The sequence below is a fragment of the Juglans microcarpa x Juglans regia genome, chromosome 2D (genome assembly GCF_004785595.1).
Source record: "Juglans microcarpa x Juglans regia isolate MS1-56 chromosome 2D, Jm3101_v1.0, whole genome shotgun sequence".
Lineage (NCBI taxonomy): Eukaryota > Viridiplantae > Streptophyta > Magnoliopsida > Fagales > Juglandaceae > Juglans > Juglans microcarpa x Juglans regia.
The window spans coordinates 38,082,536-38,091,370 of NC_054596.1; positions in this window are offsets into that span (position 1 = coordinate 38,082,536).

An 8,835-nucleotide genomic window follows, 5' to 3' on the forward strand; every position below is an offset into this window, starting at 1 on the left:
ATTTTAAGCTACAGTACATTATAATTTATTTTTAAATTTAAAGATTTAGTATTCACACTCTATAATTATTATTTTATTTACTTAAATTATTATTTTTTAATTTTGAGTCACAATATATTTAAGTTGGAAAACAATAATTTAAGTATCAAATTAAATTATTAATTAACATATAATTAATATAATTATAAAATATGAAAAAAATAAATTAAAAATATTAGTATTAAAAAAATAATATTATATTATTATTTTTATAAATCTAATGATTAATCCAACTTGAGATTATAGATAGAGAGATTTTGAATTTATGAAAAATATATACTTTTTAACAAATTTTAAAAATGAAAATGATGAATCTAATACTAATGATCTAAGATTAACCAATAATCACTCTTCAAAATACCGAAAAGCAGTGATAGAGTTACTAAACAGCTTACATATACATGAATAGTATAGCAAACGGTCAAATATTTGTCAATAAAGTATCAATACCGTGAAGGAGACTCCGTACTTTTAGGGACTTGCTAGGTTGAACCAAGTCGCGTATCAATATTCATATAGGTTTTTTTATTATAATTTTTTTTTAAAAAAAAAGAATAAGATTCTCTATCTCACAAAAATCATTTTTATCTTCAATTTGCATTGTTTTATTAAATGAATACCTTACATTTAATATTGGTATGCAAAATCGCTTGTACGATGATTTTTTCGTATTTTTACTAGAAAAATTATACTCATCATCTTTATATCACACACTACACATGACTTTTATTTTTTTATTTTTTTCTTTTAGTATGTAATGTAGAGATGATGAGTACATTAAATAGAAGAATGCAATTAATTTAGCAGGAATGAAATAAAAAATAAAAACAAGTGTGGTGTGTGAAGATGAGTAATAAAACTCTTTTTCTTATGAGAAATACTTTAATCGCAAAGAGATTATACAAAAATATATCTATATACTAACGTTGTTTGATATGGTATGTCAGATTATAAAATTATTTTTATTGTAAAATAAATATAACAAATTATATAAAAACACGTCACTTTATAAATTTATTCAAATTTATTTTTATATAATATTTTTATGTTTCGGAACACTTCCCTTCCATCATGAGTGAAAACCAAAAACACTCGTATCCTACCGTAGGAGTCCTACGTGCAAAGTCCAACATGCATGTACTTTATGGCCTGGGTATGTAACCGAACATTTGAACAGTGACGTGTACCTGCCAAAGTACGAGCCATATGCGCATTCAAACAAATAAAATGAAGATTGGTCCGATATCACATGTGTAGATCAAAGGCAGATTGATGGCCACCAAATTTTTTTTGACAATTTTGGCAAGCTAGCTAGCTTTCTAATAATAATTCAAAGATTTTCGCTCTTGTATTATTTGTAAATTAGGAAATGATATTTGTAATTATAAAGGATATAAATATTATATTTTTTAAAATAATAAATAAATATGAGACTGATATAAAAAAAATTAATTTTTTAATAATAATCTTTACTTTTTAAAAAAAATTCTTGAAACTTACACATTTCTATAAATGAATGTAATATTACTCTCGAATATAAGCGGAACTAACCCATCCCTTGGTTGGTGAGTCGCATTTAATTCGCAACTTATCTAACCTATGAAAAGGAGATCCCGAGATAAAATTTGCAAAAAAAATATGAGGGAAGAAAATGCTGGCCAACACGTGTCTCGGTCACGATTTCTTTAGTCAAATGCACCGTCATGATTTCTAATTTATAGATCTCTGCTTCCAATTGGTTCGTTTATTATCTTATCTTAAATTATTTCATTTCATTTAATTATTATAATTTTTTTTAATTTTTAATATTAAATAAAATAAACAATTCAATTTTTTTAAATCTCAAAATAATAATAATATTAAAAAATATATTTTAACAATATTTTATTTAACTATTTAATTTTAATTTTAATTCATCTCACTTTATTTCATTTCGTTTATGAAAACAATCTAAGCCACTTTAGAGTAGTTGGATATAAGAATTCTTCTATTTAGCTACCTTACACTATGTAGTATACCTGTTTTTATATTTGAGAGAAACAAATATAAAAAGATAAAAAATAAAAACAATTATGTATTATAGGGTTGCTGAATAAAATTTTTCTGAACAAAACTGTAAAAAACCTATATTATGTTCTAAAATAGCCAGGAGTGGCATGCTAAAAAGATTGCCTGAGAAAAGATGTAGATCGACATGCTTGGGATAATGAGATCAGAATTCTGTGAAGGTTAGTAAAATAGTTTATAAATAATAACGATATAATTTGAGTTAAGATATTTAATTAAATTTTGAAAAATGAGAGAGAAAAAGATAAATATAAATATTATAAAGTTAAAATATTGTTTGAATATAATTTTTGTTTTGAAATTTAAAAAAATTGTATTGTTTTTACTTTTTAATATTTTGTTTAAAAGTTTAGAAAATTGAAAAGTGTTGTGTTTAAGAATAAAATTATGAAAATTTTTTAGATGAGATATTTGAGAGAGAGGAGCACAGAGCTCCATCCAACTACGCCCAAACATGATTCACCAAACCAAGGAGTTGAACGATGTTTGGATTCCATCAAAATCGGAAGGAAAAAAAAAAAATCCCGATTAAATCGTTTTAAATATATATAAAAGTTGTGAACTAGTTGTGCATGTTTATATATTTTTGTCAATAAAATTCCCGGTTAATTTGTTTTTAAATATTACTTTTTATAAAGTGTACTGAATGAGTAATGTTATATACCACGCTCTCATCTTATTTTGATCTATATTAAATAATATGTGATATATTTATCACCATTAGATAATAAAAAATATGTAATAAATGATCATTTAATTGTGATAAATGTGCTACATCATACTTAGTAGGATGAAAGTGAGATAATAGTATGGTATATAGAATTTTCCATATATATATATATATGTATATATATATACACGACTTGACTGAGTAGTACATGACTATTCTATAAATTTGGAACATTGTCCATGCATGGATGGAAACTTCGAACCCTAATCACATGGAGATTTAATATAGAAGACATTAGAAATGAATGCTCGTAGCATGCTGCACTTTTTCAATGTAGCCATGTGGGGGGGGGGGGGGGGGGGGGCCTTCACCATTAAGTTTACAATTAATGTTCTCACCACCATGCCAAATGGGCACTCACGTTTATGAACATTGCACCTAAAATCTTTTCTTAACTTAAGGGAAAAAAAAAAAAAAAAATCTATTTGTAATGTCATTAACATACCAAACATATCACTGATGTACGTAGAGGTATATTGTTGGGTCTTTTTTGTATGGAGCTTTTTTAATTTGTAGCAGCTCAATCGATGACTCGACTCTACAAGGATCGATTGCGGTTTATGCCAAATTTTTAATAAAATATTTTTTGACCAGTTTTGGCTCTTCATCCGACACTACCCTTTGATTAAGGTTTACTTATATATTATATTAAATTTTGTATACCCGATGAAATGAATTCGATAATAAATTATGTGTCTACACATCAGTCTAAGTAGATCATGAGCTTGAAGATCAAATTAATATTAATCCTACATCCGTTCTAAAATATATCTAAAATTAGAATCATGTGTGAATGATAATTATATCTCAATTTTTTTTTGAAAATGCCTACTCTGCCGCTTCTATCTTACTGCTTAAGTGTACTGTTCGGAAAATTTTTGTTTTATTTATTTTTCTTATTTAATGATTAAAGAAGTAATTTTAAGTGTATTGATATATTTTTTTATTTTTTAAAAATATTTAAAAATATTTAAAAAATGTAGAAAAAAAATAAAGAAAAAATAAAAGCTTAAAATGTGTTATATGGTCAAACCGAATGGACTACTCTTGTACTCTAGACGGCAGAAGAGCCCGACAATTTTTTTTTTTTTTTTTGAGATCAATTATATCTCAAAACGAAGTATCGGTTTCTATCGAGCACACCCATTTTAGCAGCCCGTTTTATGAACATTTATTTCGCACCTTCTCCTTTTTCTCCCTCGAAGGTGCGTACGTACATTGATAAAGGCTATACATAGCTTTTTCTGACCCACTGAAATTGTTTCCTTCATCAAGTCATCAAGCACCAGTAGCTATTAGGGATGGAATTGGTCTGATTTTACACCTATTTTAGAACTGGATCGCTAAAACTGGTATAACTAGTTTTGAAATTTAAAAAATCGATATTACACCTATTACATCCTTAACAGTATTAATGTTAGTATTAATATATATATTTGTATATAATAGTTGATTATGTATGTTAGTAATAATATACTAGTGATAATATGTTAGTGTCTAACTTAATTATTTATATATTTGATTATATAGGTTAGTGATGATATGCTTGGTTACATATATATATATATTAGTGATAATACGATGGTTACATACACTTTTTATATGAGTGTATATGATCAAATGTATAGAAATGTATTTATAAAAAAGAATATATATTATAATTTATTATGCTATAAAAAACATTTATCCTTAATATATATATAATTTATATTAATAACATATGATCAAATGTTCATGTTTGAGATTAAAATTTATATTATATTAATTCTATGTTATAAAATCAAAACTTTTAATGATAATGTTATATCAAATGTTATATTAAAATTTATAAGATTAATTTTATGTTATATTAATTCATGTTATTAGATTATTATTATACATGAATAATATGATTTTAAAATTTAATGTTATATTCATTAGCAATTTAGCATATAATATAAAATAATTTTACATATAATTATATAATTATATATAAAAATTATATATAATATAAAAAATCAAATATATATATATATATATGAACCGGTCCGGTCCGACATTAGAAAAAAAAAAACCAAAACTGAACCGGTTTTAACCAGGTTTGAGAAAAATGAGAGAACCGGTTACACATCGATTTTATCCCCATTTTTTTTCCACCCCTATTAACTATCACCAAAATCGGACATTATATATATAATATATATATGTTAATTATATATATATATATATATATGAACTATATATAGATGGAAAAGTAAATTAATATACACACCCAGGAACATTTGCCTAGTTGAACGAAACAGTTTTTTTTATAAAAATAGTATGATTTTTACAATAAAATTTGATTAATAAATAATTTAATGCATAGAAATAAAAACAAAGTTTGATACAAGTTTACAAAATAACGTACTATAAATGCCTAATGTCAACTATGTTTGATACAAGTTTCCAAAATAAAGTGGTACACACATCATATATGAACCATAGTTTAATACATAATTCTGTATATTGTATATTTTTTTGCAGGATTTATTGAGAGGATATTGAATTTTTTATAACATTGCTTGAGTTGATCTATATCTGCACTAAGTTGAATCATCTGATATTTTTAAGAAGTTTGTGCTGTAATATTCTCCCAGAACAAGGCTGCCACGACTACCTGGGCTGTAATACCTTTCTCCTTGGGCAGATTTCAAGAACTCATTAATGCTGACAGATTATAACAATCACACCACATAATACCAGTTTAATATTAATCTGGACAAGACAAGCAACCCAAGGAGAATGAAAAGTAGAAAAAATAAGTCAAGGCCGAAGCAAACATTAAGCAGCAAATCATATGAAAGATATAAAACTCTTGGATAGACATGTTAAAAAAATAAAAATGAAATTTGATTTCTTTAAAAAGAAAAAAAGGAACTGCATAAACATTCACAATTTTTGCCAGCCATGCTTTGCACACAAGTTCCAAAATCATGAAAGAATATAAATAACTAACAAAAAAGATTTAAAACTAAAGGCTAGAGATTACAAGAATAAATTTTCAAAAAAACAATATGAGTATTTTTCTAAAGCAACCAATTTAATGTTTGGTTTACCTAATCTAGTGTGGTTACGTATATAATGGTCACTGCAATTGCAACTGCATGGCCAAAAAATTTAAGATCAAACAGAAGTGTAAAATGAGGATCTTATCAAATTATTAATTTTTTGAAACAATATGCTTACAAACTTAAGAAATTGGCTATGGAGAAAATTTTGAGACAAGCTAGGGTTCACGTATCTGGTATATGAAAGAAAACCATCATTCTTATGCCAGACCAAAAAAAAATTATATGAGGACAAGTCAAGCATGCATAGCAGCAGATACTTTAAAATCTAAGGCTTTAATGTGTATAAGAATGCGCATAACTACACATATCTCTTTGAACAAAAGAGTAATACTCTCTTTGGATTTAGACACTACCAAAATAGAAGAATGTGCATAACTACACATATCAGGCACCTATTGAAAAATTACATCTGATAATTCAAATTTTAGCTTTAGCAAATAGCTGAAAGAGCAAGAGAATGGAAACAATTGTTTGTGAAAGAAAGTAAAGCACTTTATCACCTATTTTAGGTCCCGCAAGGAAAAAAAGTAAAACACTTTGTCCCATTACAGGCCAATAAAGGAAACGTCAAGAAAAAAAAAAAAAAACTAGAAGATTGAAGCATAAATGGGTAGTGACTGTAACGTCTAAGTCACTTGAGCCCCATGATAAAATTTTAAACACAATCAAGAGGACAGTTACAATCATCATAAGTGAGATGAATAATATTATCATATATAATGTTGGGGAAAGTAAGACAAAGATATTATGAGCTTAAACAAAACACCAGTCAGCTTACATATAATGTTGGGACGGTTGCGACAACAAGGCTAGTAAACGCCACAGAAGTCTGCACATGATAAAATTAACTTACGATCACAAATAATAAAAAAATCAACATAAATCATGGACAATTACAATCAAACTTAAGCTTACAGGCATATCAGGAATATATGGCACACTTAATGACTATCATAAGTTTGATTACAACATATTCAAACGAATCAAACCATAACCAATTCTTCTAGTGCAACTCGAAGAAGAAACTAATTTATCACCAATTTCTAATACGACTTCTTATAAAGTACCATATAACAAATAATACCATTTTGAAAAATCACATCTTTTTCTGATCTCCACAACAAGAAGGCCCGTATCCCTTTTTTTATTGTGGTTTTGGTGAGGAAGGGGCAATACATTTGGAGATATTGAACTCATGCAAACTTGTGACCCCAATTGCAAATAAGTGTTTGAATGCCCATTCATATGAGATGGAAATAGCTTTTGAACTAGTTTGGGAAAACCTCATCTTTTTAGGCTTGAATTCAAGGGAAACTGACTTGGAGACGCTTCTTCGTTTTTGCTCAAGTTGTTCATATTTAGGGACAATAAACACCAGTTTAATAGATTTATGTCGTTCACTTGGCTTTATGCAAAAGAAATGGTTATGATGTTTCTAATACGACTTCCTATAAAGTACCATAGAACAGATAACACCATTTTGAAAAATCACATCTTCTTCTGATCTCCACAACAAGAAGGCCCGTGTCTCTTTTTTTTTGTGGTTTTGGTGAGGAGGGGGCAATACATTTGGAGATATTGAATTCATGCAAACTTGCGACGTAGCCCAATTGCAAATAAGTGTGTAAATGCTCATTTTCCTCAGATGAGGTAGAAACAACTTTTGAACTAGTTTGGGAAAACCTCATCTTTTGAGGCTCGAATTCAAGGGAAACTGACTTGGAGACGCTTCTTCGCTTTTGCTCAAGTTGTTCATATTTAGGGACAATAAACATCAGTTCAGTAAATTTATGTCGTTCACATGGCTTTATGCAGAAGAAATGGTTCTGATGTGTATGTATGCATAATTGAATCAAGTTTAATTCTCACCTGATTGCGCAGGGCCTCATTCTCCAGCATTGCCTTTTGATCCTGAGGGTAACATAAACCCAAATCCAAGTGAATTCTAATGGAAAACGAAGCGTAATCCAAAAGAGCATGTTATTGATTCCCACATTGATATTTTCGTTAGTCTCTCTTTCTGAGGTAATGAAACTTCACTTCAAAAGAAAATCTCTTTCAATTTCTAAATTCTAGAGTGAATGAGACACCAAATTTTCAAAAGAAATAGTCTTGATAGCATTAATTTTACTTTAAAAGTTTCAAATTGCGGTAAATTATTGCCATCGAAAGTTCCAAATTTTCTTTCATGTGAATCAGGTTGTGCCTAAATATGAGCCATCACTACAAGGGATCAGAGAATTATTTTAATCATGTGCTACATTTATTCACAACTGAATTCTTGAAATCAGGTCTCAAACACAAAGAGTGGCACAACCTCAAATCACAATATGAAAATAGAAGGATAAAAAAGATAAAACATCCAAAAAATGGACAAGATGCACGGAGGATGACAATTCTACTGTTCACATCTATCGCCACTTATATATTCACTATATATATATATATTTATATGAATACTTATGGATCATAAAAAAGGGCTAACAAGTCAGCTTTTTTGAGAATTTTAAAACACGTGAAGACATTAATTGATAAAAACTAAAGCTTATGAGATATTTCTCATCGAGAATAATCATATTATATCAATTATTCATTTGTTCTATTATTACAGATAAATTAAATATATCATTGAATTGCTCAGAAACAAATAATTGGAACAAGAATTCCATGTTTTCCAAATAAGTATATATCATGATTTCTTTTAAAAAAAAAAAAAGTATATATCATGATGGGATATTTATTTATTTATATATATAATTAGAACTAATCTTGAATACAGAAATTAATTAACCGATCACACAAGCTCAAATCTTAGAACTGGCGCAGTGGCATTAAAAGTGTAAACTCTCGGTTTTGCTAGTCCACGTAAAGATACGAATAAATCTTTACAACCTCTAAATACTTCAC